At 33.6% G+C, this 12,939-nt stretch overlaps 3 protein-coding genes across 4 annotated transcripts in view; all 3 read left to right on the forward strand.

Moving 5' to 3' along the window:
• The window catches only part of LOC7459903 (uncharacterized protein At1g32220, chloroplastic), an 81,269-nt gene extending 69,203 nt beyond the window's left edge, over window positions 1-12,066 (forward strand). For both annotated transcript variants that reach the window (XR_008059386.1, XR_008059385.1), the window contains exon 11: window positions 12,026-12,066. The gene's annotated coding sequence lies outside the window, so the exon portion shown is untranslated. The remainder of the gene's footprint in view (window positions 1-12,025) is intronic.
• The window catches only part of LOC7489173 (glutamate receptor 2.8-like), a 35,663-nt gene that overhangs the window by 10,110 nt on the left and 12,614 nt on the right, over window positions 1-12,939 (forward strand). The window lies entirely within an intron of this gene.
• The window catches only part of LOC18100710 (glutamate receptor 2.8-like), a 59,588-nt gene that overhangs the window by 10,047 nt on the left and 36,602 nt on the right, over window positions 1-12,939 (forward strand). The gene's annotated exons all lie outside the window — the stretch shown is intronic.

The raw sequence follows: 12,939 nt of genomic DNA on the forward strand, positions 1-12,939 counted from the left end.
TGGTCCCAACATTCTTCAAGCTTTATTGACCACTAGTTTCAAAGGCCTTACAGGAGATTACCTTCTTGTTGATGGGCAGTTGCAATCACCAGCTTTTCAGATAGTTAATGTGAACGGAAATGGAGGAAGACGGATTGGATTTTGGACGCCAACAGAAGGACTTGTGAAAACACTGAATCCGAGAATAAATAAACGTATGAATTCAACTTCTACTTCCAGAGTTTCAACTGTAATTTTTCCTGGGGATACAACTGCGGTTCCTAAGGGTTGGGAGATTCCCACAAACGAGAAGAAGATGAAAATAGGAGTGCCTGTGAAGTATGGCTTCAGTGAGTTTGTAGCAGTAACAAAAGATCCTGGTTCCAACTCCACAACATTCACCGGATTCTGCATAGATGTTTTTGATGCTGTAGTCAAAGCACTGCCTTATGCTTTGCCTTATGAGTACATCCCCTTTGCCAAGCCTGATGGCGAACCTGCTGGAACCTACAACGATCTGGCCTATCAAGTGTACTTGAAGGTAAGACTTGCTCTCTCCTTTTCTGTTCTTGTAACTATATCACATTGAATATCATTCAGATTGATGTATTTTTGTTTATTGCCAACAGAATTATGATGCCGTGGTTGGAGACGTAACTATTGTCTACAACAGGTCCTTGTACATCGACTATACCTTGCCTTTCACAGAAAGTGGTGTCTCCATGATTGTTCCGATTGCAGACAACAACAGCAAAAACGCATGGGTCTTCATGAAACCTTTGACATGGGACCTTTGGGTGACCAGTTTTTTGTTCTTTGTTTTCATTGGATTTGTGGTCTGGGTTCTTGAGCACAGAATAAATGAAGATTTTCGAGGGTCAGCTTCAGATCAAGCTGGCACTAGTTTCTGGTTTTCCTTCTCAACTATGGTTTTTGCACAACGTAATCTCCCTTCCCTTGTGAATTCTACTTCTGCTGTTGTACTAGCACTCCATATATATAAACACCAAATTGACTTTATGTTTATATTTACAGGGGAGAGAATGGTTAGCAACTTGTCTAGGGCGGTGATAATCATCTGGTGTTTTGTTGTGTTGATCCTCACGCAGAGTTACACCGCCAGTTTAACAAGCCTACTTACCGTCGAGCAGCTGCAGCCTACAGTTACTGATGTGCGTGAGCTCATTAAGAAAGGGGAGTATGTGGGCTACCAGGAGGGTTCTTTTGTTCTAGGACTCTTGTTAGACTTGGGGTTCGACAAGTCCAAGCTCATGGCTTATAGTTCTGCAGAAGAATGCCACCATCTTTTCTCCAAAGGAAGTGGAAATGGTGGTATTGCTGCTGCTTTCGACGAACTGGCTTTTTTAAAGCTCATTATGTCAGGATATTGCTCCAGATATACCATGATTGATCCTAAATTTAAAACCGGCGGTTTTGGCTTTGTAAGCTCACTTTCCTATCTTGTTATTTACATTTACTCGGTGGCTAATAAGTGCATAGTTTCTCATGTATCCTTTCTTTTTTTAACTGCAGGTCTTCCCTAAAGGTTCTCCTCTAGTGCCTGATATATCTAGGGCAATTTTAAATGTAACCGAGGGAGATGAAATGAAGCAAATAGAGGGTGCATGGTTTGGCAAAAAAAGCACTTGTCCAGAATCCAGCTCCTCAATTTCATCTAATAGCCTTAGTCTCAAGAGTTTCTGGGGGTTATTTTTACTTGCAGGACTAGCTGCATTGTTAGCTCTCATTATCTTCATAGTCATGTTTGTTTACCGAGAAAGAAACGTCTTGAGGTCCTATGATTCCACAGCTTCAATATGGAGTAGAATTGAAAACTTCTTTAGAATTTTCATTCAAAGGGACTCCACATCCAGTACTTTCACACAAAGTGATCCGAATGATAGAAATAGCAGCAGTCTGCCTCCTATGCGCGCGCCAAGCCCATCAGCCGATTCAGTTGACGCGGAATATCCTGCCAATCGATCTTCTGCAAGCTATGATTCTAGTCCAAATAGGGAAGTACCTCTAGAGGTAGTAATAGATACCGTGTTGAAATTCAATATGAACTAACTTAGTTTAATAGAATTTAGAGCTTATAAAAGTTTTAATATTAGTTAAAAGAAAAATTAATCCTAGCTAGTTAATAAAAAAATCTTTAATGAAGATGGATTTGTAAAAAACTAGTTTATTATAATCCTTGTTTAATTAAAATGTTAGATTCCTTATTAGATTAGAATTTCTTTTTAATAGTTTAATTCTTTAATTAGCTATAAATAAGCTTGAGACCTATAAATAAGCTTGTAATCTTAAACATTATATACACAAGTTGAGAGAGATATAAAGAAGAGATAGAAATGTGTATCTTTTAAGAAAACTCTTAATAAAATATCATTAATTTTATCTTCTTGTTTTTTAGCTTTATTTTTATGTTTGTTATTATAAATTAATTATCATACCTTCCATCCTTCTTTTCCAACATACCGATCAACTTGCTAACAGAAATCAATAGAGACTGACAGCTTTGGAAATAGACCATGAAAATAATTGACTTGTAGGTTATCATTTGACTATGAGAGATGATTTTACTGTATTAAAAATACATGTAAGTGAGATGATTTTACTAAGAGAATTTGAAGGTAATGATTTTTCTTGTTTTATTAAAAGCTAGAAATTTTTCTCTTTGAGTTGTGTTACTGTATTACTGAGGAGCATCTGGCATTACCTTCTTTCCCCTCATATTTGTGATAGACTTCTTGCCTTTTTTTACAAGTCCTAACCAAGGTTATCAATTCCGTTTTGTTAAGTGTTTTGTTTTTTCAATTGGAATGGAATGTTTCAGTTTTGGAGTATCGTTTCGGGGTTGTACTTCCATATATATAAATTCAATAAACATAATTCAAATTCAAGATAAATTAATTATAAATTATGCAATACAAACACAATGCCAAACAAATATAATTTCAAAATTTAAAATATTTCTAAATAGTCAAGATTAAATAGATCTTTAACTTAAAGTAATTTAACTTAAAAAAAATATCAAAATATTATGAAAGTAAAATATTTTAACACAAATATTTTAAATAAAAATTTAGGTCAATGTTATCAAGGCTAATGGAATTTAAAGCATCCCTTGTTTTGCTCAAATTCCTACAAAGTATAAACATGAAAAAAAAACAACATGAATATAAACCATATATATTAGTGATAAATCTAATTTTAAAAAATTAATATCATTGTTAATGAAAATAGTAATGATAATTTTCAATATTATTATTAATATCATTGTTATTAAAAATAGTAATGAAAAAGAGCTTTTTATAATTGGGTGATTTAATTAATTAAATTGAACAAGGTTCAATTTGATTCAATATTTTTTCAACAGTGGAACGGAACATGTGGAATGAAACCGGAACATTCCGGGCGGAATTTAGCTGAAAAATCCGGAACGGACCGAGATTTAAAATGAGATGAAATTTATTCTGTTTTTTGAATTGGTATGGAATGTTTCGGCCATTCCGGGCGAAACGGAACGAAATTGACAACCTTGGTCCTAACTTAATAAGAACCTAGAGATTTGCCTAGTGTTGAAGACTGCTTCAGGAATCCGTAAGTCCTGTTTTTTCTATTCTATTATCATCAAATAAATGTTGAGCTAGTCTATAGGAGCAAATTAGTTAGTTAAGATATTATTTGCTGATTTGATGCTTTATTAGAGCATTTCGGTTGATTGTTCTTCCTATAAATGTAATGAAGTGTTAATGAATAAAATAGAAACTCAAGTCTGTACAACAATAGCAGACTATTATCATAAGATTCTCTCCTGTTTTCTTTTCTTTTCTTCCTTTTAAAATCATTAATTGATATCACAACAATTTGTATGAGGGGACCTACAATGAAAGAAAGAAAAACCAAAGCTTATCAAATAACCCAACCCTATTATACTAGGTTCTAGGTGTCAGCTTTAAATCATAAAAGCTTTCTTCAGCAAATAAACTTTATTTTTTTCTCCCTAAACCACAAATCTAGCTGGTTGTTCAACATAAATCTAGAAAGAAAAATAAAAAAAATCAAAATCTATTTTTTTCTCCCTAAACCATAAATCTAGCTAGTTGTTCAACATCAATCTAGAAAGAAAAATAAAAAAATCAAAAGCAAAAGCAAAAGAATGCTTGTTTGTTGTTGTTTCAACAACCATTTTCACAAGAATCATGTCTCTCATATCAGCAAAGGATGTCTGAGACTATCTGAAGGAAGAATATGTAAGAGATGAAAGGATACATAATATGCAAATTAGGGGTGTGCAAAAAAACCGATAAACCGAATAAACCGAGAAAACCGACAAAAAATTAACCGAAAAAACCGAACCGAGAAAAAAAACCGATTAAACCGATTAGAATATTTAGAAAAAATTCCGGTTCGGTTCGGTTTTCGGTTTTGTAATGCAGAAACCGGTTAACCCGGACCGAACCGAACCGGTTCAAAAAAAGGTCCCTAACCACCACTAGTATAAATAGAAACTTTTCCCCTCTTGCCTAACCCTAACAAACTAAAGAGCACCCGCCGTCCCACCCCCTCTCCCTCTCCCTCTCCCTCTCTGCTAACCCTAACCAGAGCACCCGCCGTCCCTCTCCCTCTCCCTCTCTGCTAACCCTAACCAGAGCACCCGCCGTCCCTTTCCCTCTCCCTCTCTGCTAACCCTAACCAGAGCACCCACCCCAGTACTAGAGGCTCTCCCTCTCGCCTCTTCAAAATATTTTAGCCTATCGGACAAGTTCTTGAGAGAACTCCGACTAGTTCTTTCGTTTAGTACGAGTACACCACAGAAGCATCAATGGGTAAACATCAATTTCCTCTCCTCTCCTTTTGTTTTTGGGTGATGGGTTTTTGTTGATGAGGTGATTAGTCGTGTTTTATTTTAGTTTTCAAGGATTTTTGATGTGGGATCTGTTTGTTTCTTATTTACCTTGTCATTGGTCATGGTTCTTCTTCAAGAAACCAACTTCTGGTTTTATTGGCTGGTTTTGTTCTCATAGTTTTTTTTTTCCTTTTCCTCTTCAAAATTTTTAATTTCTACAGAGGTCAACATGAGCTTTTCAAATGACATGGATGATGAATATGAGAAACTCTTTAGGAGATTGAATCCACCCAGGTATGTATTATGCAGATTCGTCATCTTCATTTTTTAATTTTCTAAGTGAAAGTGACCTTAAATTTTTCCCATCAAGGTGTTAGTTAAAATAACTTTGGTGCGTGCACATTCTAATTTTCTTGATTATCCCGATGTGCTCTGTATATAATTCCTTTTGGTGTCTTGCAGGTTTTGTTATTGATGCAGGACCTTACTGTTAACTTGTCTAGCCCTGATTTTGAGCCATATATAAGTGTTAATGTTTTGTAAGTATGTTCATAGCAGCTCTTACCAGCATGCATGCATATTGCCACTTATTTTGGCTTATTGAAAGAATTCGTAAATGTGATGATATATTGCAACCATAATCTGAGTATTATGGCAAAGCTGAGGTTTCATTCAATGCTAAAGTTTCAACATGTTATATTTTGAAGTGAAAACAGATTTACATCCATTTTGTTCAGTTCTTTTTCTCTTTTTTTTATGTCAAGGTTGTGATTGATAATGAAGCTTGCAAGAATGCTACTGTCATAAGGGTAAGAGTTTTGGTGTCCTTTTTTGGTGGGTGTGTGCTCTTCAGTCTTGACCATCATTCTTGTTGTTTTTTGGGTACTAAATATTTCATTGTGTTACAGGTTGATAGTGCTAACAAACATGGAATACTTCTTGAAGTTGATAGTGCTAACAAAATGTGTTTAGGGATGACCGCTTTTGCAATTGATTTTTTGGCTCATGGATTATTTTGTAGGAATATTATATCAAGCATATTGATGAGTCCCCTGTAAAATCAGAGGCTGAGAGACAAAGGATTATACAATGTCTTGAAGCAGCTACTGAAAGAAGAGTATCCGAGGTGAGTGAACTATGGTACCTTCAAATCTGAGATCGTTCTTAAGGTTTACTCATAAAACTCTCCTTGTTTTTACCAAAATCATGCATCCAGCCACTATGATTTCAAGCTGTTCTGTGTTCCTTTCCTTGCTATCAAAATGCAGATCTATCATATAATTGTATTGATTATGTTGTTACTTGGGCAATGGTGAGTTGGGTGAAGTTTATATACGGAAGAGGTGATTTTATTGCAATGATAATGACTGCATGTTAAGCTATGACTGGTGTCACTCACTAGTTAAAACACTCTTGCTATTTTATATTTCATGCCTTATGTTTAGTTTCTTCTTTTTTGGTGTTAGATGATGATGCATTAATTCTGTTAGGAATTCACTCGCATGCTTGTGCAGAATGCTCTATTCAAAGGACAGCTTGCTATTGGGTTTTCTTGGTGTACTAATATACAACTTGTTGGGAACAACTGATAGTATGATAGCAAAGGTTTATTAGATATCTTTTGTGTTTTATAATAATGGTATTTGTTGTTTTTTTCTTTAAGCCCTTTGAAGGCAATGGTTTGTAATTTGAATTTTAACTATTAGTGTGTGATTGTGAGTGTGTTATTTAAATTTTTTGAAAGCAGAAAAATATTAGGAAGGTAAAAAATAAATTGAATACAAGATTAACATTGATAATTTCATATAAATGAATATTCAGTGGCCAAAAAACTTATAAACATAAGAGTGACTAACAATTTAATACAAATGAATATTTAGAGGTAAAAAAATTAAATATACTTTTGGATCTTCAAAGAAAATGAGACAATATCAACATTAATTGCAAGCCCATCAAAAATCCATTAAAAGCCCATCATAAAGCCCATTACGAAGCCCAAAAAAATGCATATAGGTTTTTTCGGTTTTGGGCATCAAAAACCGAACCGAAACCGAACCGAAACCGGTCGGTTTGGGCCGGTTTCGGTTCGGTTTCGGGTCTGTTTTTTTTTTCGGTTTGGTTGATTTTTATGGGTAAAAACCGAACCGAAAATGATCACCCCTAATGCAAATACTGAATTTAATAAGAGAATTTGAGCCGCAAAGAATGAAAGAATTTGAGACTATCAAAGAGCACTCAAATAAATTACTTGTTATTGTTAACAAGGTTAAATTACTTGGTACTACATCCACATACTCTAGAATTATTGAGAAAATATTGGTTACAGTGCCTGAAAGATATGAAGAATCAATCACAACTTTGGAGAACATAAAAGATCTATCCAAAATAATAATGATACAACTTTTGAATGCCCTGTAAGCTCAAGAACAACGAAGGCTTATGAGGCAAGATCGTTTTGTAAAAGGAGCTCTACCAATCAAGCATCAAGATTCTGAAAAGGATTAGAAGAAATTCTTCAAGAAAAATCAGGCTTCAAGCAGTAAAATTAATACTAACCAGTTTCAAAATAAGGAAAAATCTTTGAAAAAGGGTTATCCACCATGTCAACAATGTGGCAAGACATATCATCCACATTCAAGTGCTGGAAAAGACCAGATGCAAAATAAGGAAAAATCTTTGAAAAATGGTTATCCACCATGTCAACAATATGGCAAGACAGATCATCCACATTCAAGTGCTGGAAAAGACCAGATGCAAGGTGCAACAAGTGCAATCAACTTGGGCATGAAGTTGTCATTTCCAAAACAAAACCTCAAAAATAGGAGGCCAATGCTCAAGTTGTTGACCAAGGTGATGAAGATCAAATGTTTGTGGTTACTTGTTTTTCAACTAGAGACTCCTCAAATCATTAGCTCATTGACAGTGCTTGCACAAATTACATGACTTTGACAAGAGTCTTTTCAGTACATTGCAACCTACAAGAATTTCAAAGGTTTGAATTGGGAATGGTGATTATATAGCAACAAAGGGAAAAAGAGCCATTGCAAAATAAGTTGCATGTTAGAGAGTAGGTGGTTCCAGTTCTAATGGATTGGATTTGATAGTTGGCTGCTCATTTGTTGTAGGTGTAAAAAGATTTGTTTACATCTCTGCTACTGACTTTGGCTTGGTCAATTACTTGCTGCAAGGTTATTATGAGGGAAATTTACTAATTTTCATTACTGCTTATTTCGAGTGTTGTATCTAGAATCATGTCACGTTAATGCTGATGGCTGGCATAACACATCTTCATCTTCATTTTTCTGGAAACAAGGACTGTTTTCTAAAGCTTTATAAAAACCAGTTTGTATTATACGTAGATACAGTTTGATTTTTATAATACATTGTTTGATATGAAATAGTTATATCACAAGAAGAATCAACACTTTCAAGTGTGCCTTGATATTTACTTTTCCCTTTTCTTATCATTCTTACCTTATGTAAATTTTTTACTTGTGGTTTGTTTGAAGTAGAAGGTTGCTGAAACAGAGTTGTTGTGATGTTTTGAAATAAAATGAGTAGGAAAAGGCAATAAAGCCCTTGAAGGCTTAAAAATGGATATAAATGAATAAAGGGTATTGTAGTAATTAAACAAAGAGTTGATAAATATAAATAGAAAAAAAAAGAAAAAGAAGAGAGGTGTGTTCTAAGAGTGAAAAACTGACGGGAGAAGAGAAGAAAAGGGGAAGAAGAAGAAAGAAAAGAAGGAAAGATAAGGGAAGGAGAAGAGAGTTGGAGAAAATAAGTTTAAAGGTAAAATTATGTATAAATGTGTGTTCTTTAAGCTTTAAATTTCTATTTTGATAAATGTTAGGGTTTTGAAGATTGTGTTTTGGGTTTATTGATGAATTGATTTGAATGTTATAGGTTGATTGTTATGGGTAATGAGTTGTTTAGTTGATTTTGGAAGATTTTAGGTAAAGATGATGATTTTGAGTTATGATTTGTGTAAATGGTGAATTTTGAGTTAGAAATCAGGAGATAATAGTAGGTTTTCTATGGAAATTCTGGGTTTGAGGTTGAAGATGATGAAATTTCACTTTGGTCCCTCAATTTGTGAAAATTACAATTTGGTCCCTCACTTTGGAAAAATTATAGATTGGTCCCTGGAACATAATCCGAGATTCTGGACAGAATTAAAGATGAATTATGGGCATAATTCCAGTATAGTTATGGATTTATAACACTTTCAATTTGGTCCTCCCATTTGACAAAAATTACAATTTGACCCTAAAAATTTGGAAACATTCCAGAATGGTCCCTGGAGCATGATTAGAGATTCTGGATAGAAATGAGGATGAATTATGGGCAGAATTCCAGTATAGTTATGATTTTATAACACTTTCAATTTGGTCCTCCCATTTGACAAAACTTATAATTTGACCCTAAAAATTTGGAAAAATTCCAGAATGGTCCCTGGAGCATAATTAGAGATTCTGGACAAAAATGAGGATGAATTATGGGCAAAATTATAGTATAGTCATGAATTTATGGTCCCTGGAGCATAATTAGAGATTCTGGACAGAAATGAGGATGAATTATGGGCAAAATTATAGTATAGTCATGAATTTATGACATTTTTAGTTTGGTCTTTCAATTTGACAAAAGTTTCAATTTGAACCTTAAAAATATGATAAATTCCAGATTGGTCCCTAGCTGTAATATTAGCTTTTGCATATTGGTTTGATGAATAAATGAGGGTTATTTAATGAATTATTATCAATTTTATTATTTGTTTTATTATGGATTAGATTTCAGGAAAACCGTTTAATTTTGGGTTTTTAGGAAAAATTACTAGTTTGGTTTAAAAACATATAGGGTTATGGAATAAACCTTTAGTTAAGTGTATTAAATAGGTTGTATGTTCTTTTGAGTTATTTTTGAATATGACTCCTTTTTATTCAGATAATCCTGATATTCTACCGGCGGAACATTAGTAGGATTTACTTCGGTATCTGCTTTCAAGTTCTGTTTTCTTTCGAGTCAGGTGAGTGGATAATTTTCCATATGCATGAGAAATATTAAAAATATTTGATTTGTTAATATGAATTGGATCATGCTTTTTGATAATATATATGTTGATTATTATTCTTGTTACGATAAAGCATGATCAAATGTTGAATCTGAATTCTTGATATGAACCAATATGTATTTTGAATTGACTTCTGAATTGACAACTCCTCATTTGATTGATGTCATGAGTTGTGCCTTGAGATATGAATATGTTTGTTTGATTATGATTATGAACCTAAGGTATGCTAGTTAGAATACTCATGCTAACAGGGTAGTGTTAGTCTTTGTGCACATCGTATCTGAACCCTAGTTGGTCGAGGGAGTCACCAACCTGTGTGGACTGATCATCCCACAGTACGGAGCCTCATGCTCATTGCATTTTGACTTTCTGACGAGCTTTACCTTATGATATTCTTGTTATGGTCTATTTGAGAAACCTTCCTATAAGAACCTAGAGCCATAATTGTATATATATTCTCATTGTTGTATTACCTCGTGTGTGTATATTGAACGTTATCTACTCACTGAGTTGTTGAACTCACCCTCTCATTATTTATCTTTTCAGGCTTATAGCTTGTTAGCGGGTTACTTTTGTTGAACCTTCAGAACCTGCTCTTTTGTTGAAATTAGTACTTTTTCTTTATGTCTAGTTAGTGCTCCAGAACTATGAATTTGTATTAACTCTTGTATTAAGACAATCGAATTATATTATGAAGTTAATTTTGTTATTAATGATGTGTTGAACTCTGATTGAGTTGTTTAAAGGATAAGTTTGTATGTAAGTTTGGGTTCGCATAGGTATAGAATCTTGGAGGGGAATCTTGCCTATGTGCAGGTCATGGATCCGGGATTCGGGTCGTGATAGTTGTTGACCAAGTTTGCATATGGAGGTAATTTTTTTCTTTCCATTATTGTAATTTATACCTTTTATATATTTGTCATTCATTTTACTCTTCTTAGCAACTGAAATATGAGAAAGCTGTCCTAAAACTTTTGAATTTGGAAAACTGTAAAATTTCCTTAATGTAAAATGCTATTATGATATATTGGTTTCATCCTTTATATCTTAGTACTCTTTTCATTGCATTTAATCATCAAAATCTTGCAGTTTAGAGTGCTAGTGTATGTATTTGTTAGTATCGTGGGTAAATGTGTTTTTTCGTAGCTGACAGTGTATTGCTATCTTATATTATGGATTATAGTAACCGTAAATCTGATGAAATATATATGTTTTGTTTCCTTGTTTAGGAGTGGTTCTCCGGACTGGGTTTATTTATGAAACTCGCAATGTTGGAAGTGTGAAGTTACCTCTTGGTGTAATCGGTTCTCCGTTGGAGATGGTAAGTTGTGCATCCTTGTATATTTACCTAGATTACTAGGTTATCCCAAACAACACTTGAATGTCGTACATCCAAGCTTGAAGCTTTTGGCAAATTTAGGTTAGCCAATCAAAGTCATTGCCTTTGCAATCCCCCCCACCCTGTGATGACTTCTTAATTTCTCAATATTTATGGTCCTCATCTATGCACCTTGCAATTCATTAATAGTTTTAGCCCTTCAGCGCTTGAGGAGTCTAGTTTAACACTTTAAGGGGATAAGTGGAGATCGCATCTTGTCTTTTAGGAGCATGCTATGATTCTACTCACCAGAAATCTAGTTTTGAGGAGTGTTCTGTTGCCATGTAATCATTTACATGGGAGAAATGCTTGAAATGCGACGAGGAGGATTCACTCATATCATATTGTAATCTTGTAATTTGGAGGTTCATTGTAATTTATTAATGGCAATCTCACTGCAGGTTCTCCAACATGCAAAACCACTTAAACAATTTCCCCTTGTTGGACCCTTGTTCACTCCCCCTGTCAATGTTACTACCGTGATGAAAGTTGCAGTAAGGGCAGCAACTGATCCAATTTTCCCTCCCGGCATTATGGATGTCTATGGAATACTGCGTTATAGCCAGCAACAAAGAGCAACATAGATTTGTTGATATCGAGAGTTCATTTGTTTTCTTCACCAATATAGAGTTCATCATCAATATCAAGATTTCATCTGTTTTCTTCTTCTTTGTAAGTTCTCAAAATGTTAGCTGTTGGAGTTGAACTCGCAGCATTTTGTGAACTGGAGACTCACAAAAAGGTTCCATTAACATATCTGATGAAATAAAAATAAATGATAAGAACCAACTCATACCCTACATGTCTCATGATCAAAAGAGTTTATGTAGGTCTCATAATAAAAATCCTTAAAGCTAAATTATTTTTTGAAGAATGACTTTTTTGAAGGTACAAATATAATTTTATAAAATCTCAAATAAACCCTTATATGTATAAATTATACAACAAATTTCTAAACGAAAAGGCTATAAAATAAGTAAACATCTAAATAATATATATATATATATAATAAAAATTAACATTAAAAAATTGAGTTAAAAAATTAAGTTTGAAGTGGAGAATTCTTAATAAAATTTGAATTAAAACAAGTATGTTGACAAATTAAGTGTTGGGTTGGTTAAATTTGTAGTGAGAGGTTGATTTGTGATAAAAATTACGGGGTCGTGCTGTTTGTTGCAGTGAAAAATGAAAGAGGAAGAAGAAGAAATAAGGGAGGGGGAGAGAAGAATTCCTCCTCAAATCATAAATTAAATATTACAGATAGATTTATTAACAACATTTATTGATGGAATTTTTCTGTCTGTAATTTTATCTATAAAAATAACATATTATTGTATTTTTTGATTTTTTTAACTTCTTTTCCCGCTATAATTTATTTTTGTCTAAGTTTATCATGTATACAATGAGAGAATAGTATATCAATAAAATTTATTGTAATCTACTAATTAAAAAATTATGTAAGTGTTTCTGTTTGTATTTACAGTTTTCTAGGAATGAAAGTAATAACAATTTGTAATGATATTAATTGCAACTCTATATTATATGCATATGTAAATTGATCTAGTTCCTGCTTTCGGGTAAATTTTGAATAGAAATTTGATAATTTAGAGTTGCTAGTTCAAGGTTTTAAGCTTGGTTCTTAATTTCTTTCAAGGA

This window comes from Populus trichocarpa, chromosome 6 (assembly GCF_000002775.5).
Source record: "Populus trichocarpa isolate Nisqually-1 chromosome 6, P.trichocarpa_v4.1, whole genome shotgun sequence".
Taxonomy (NCBI): domain Eukaryota; kingdom Viridiplantae; phylum Streptophyta; class Magnoliopsida; order Malpighiales; family Salicaceae; genus Populus; species Populus trichocarpa.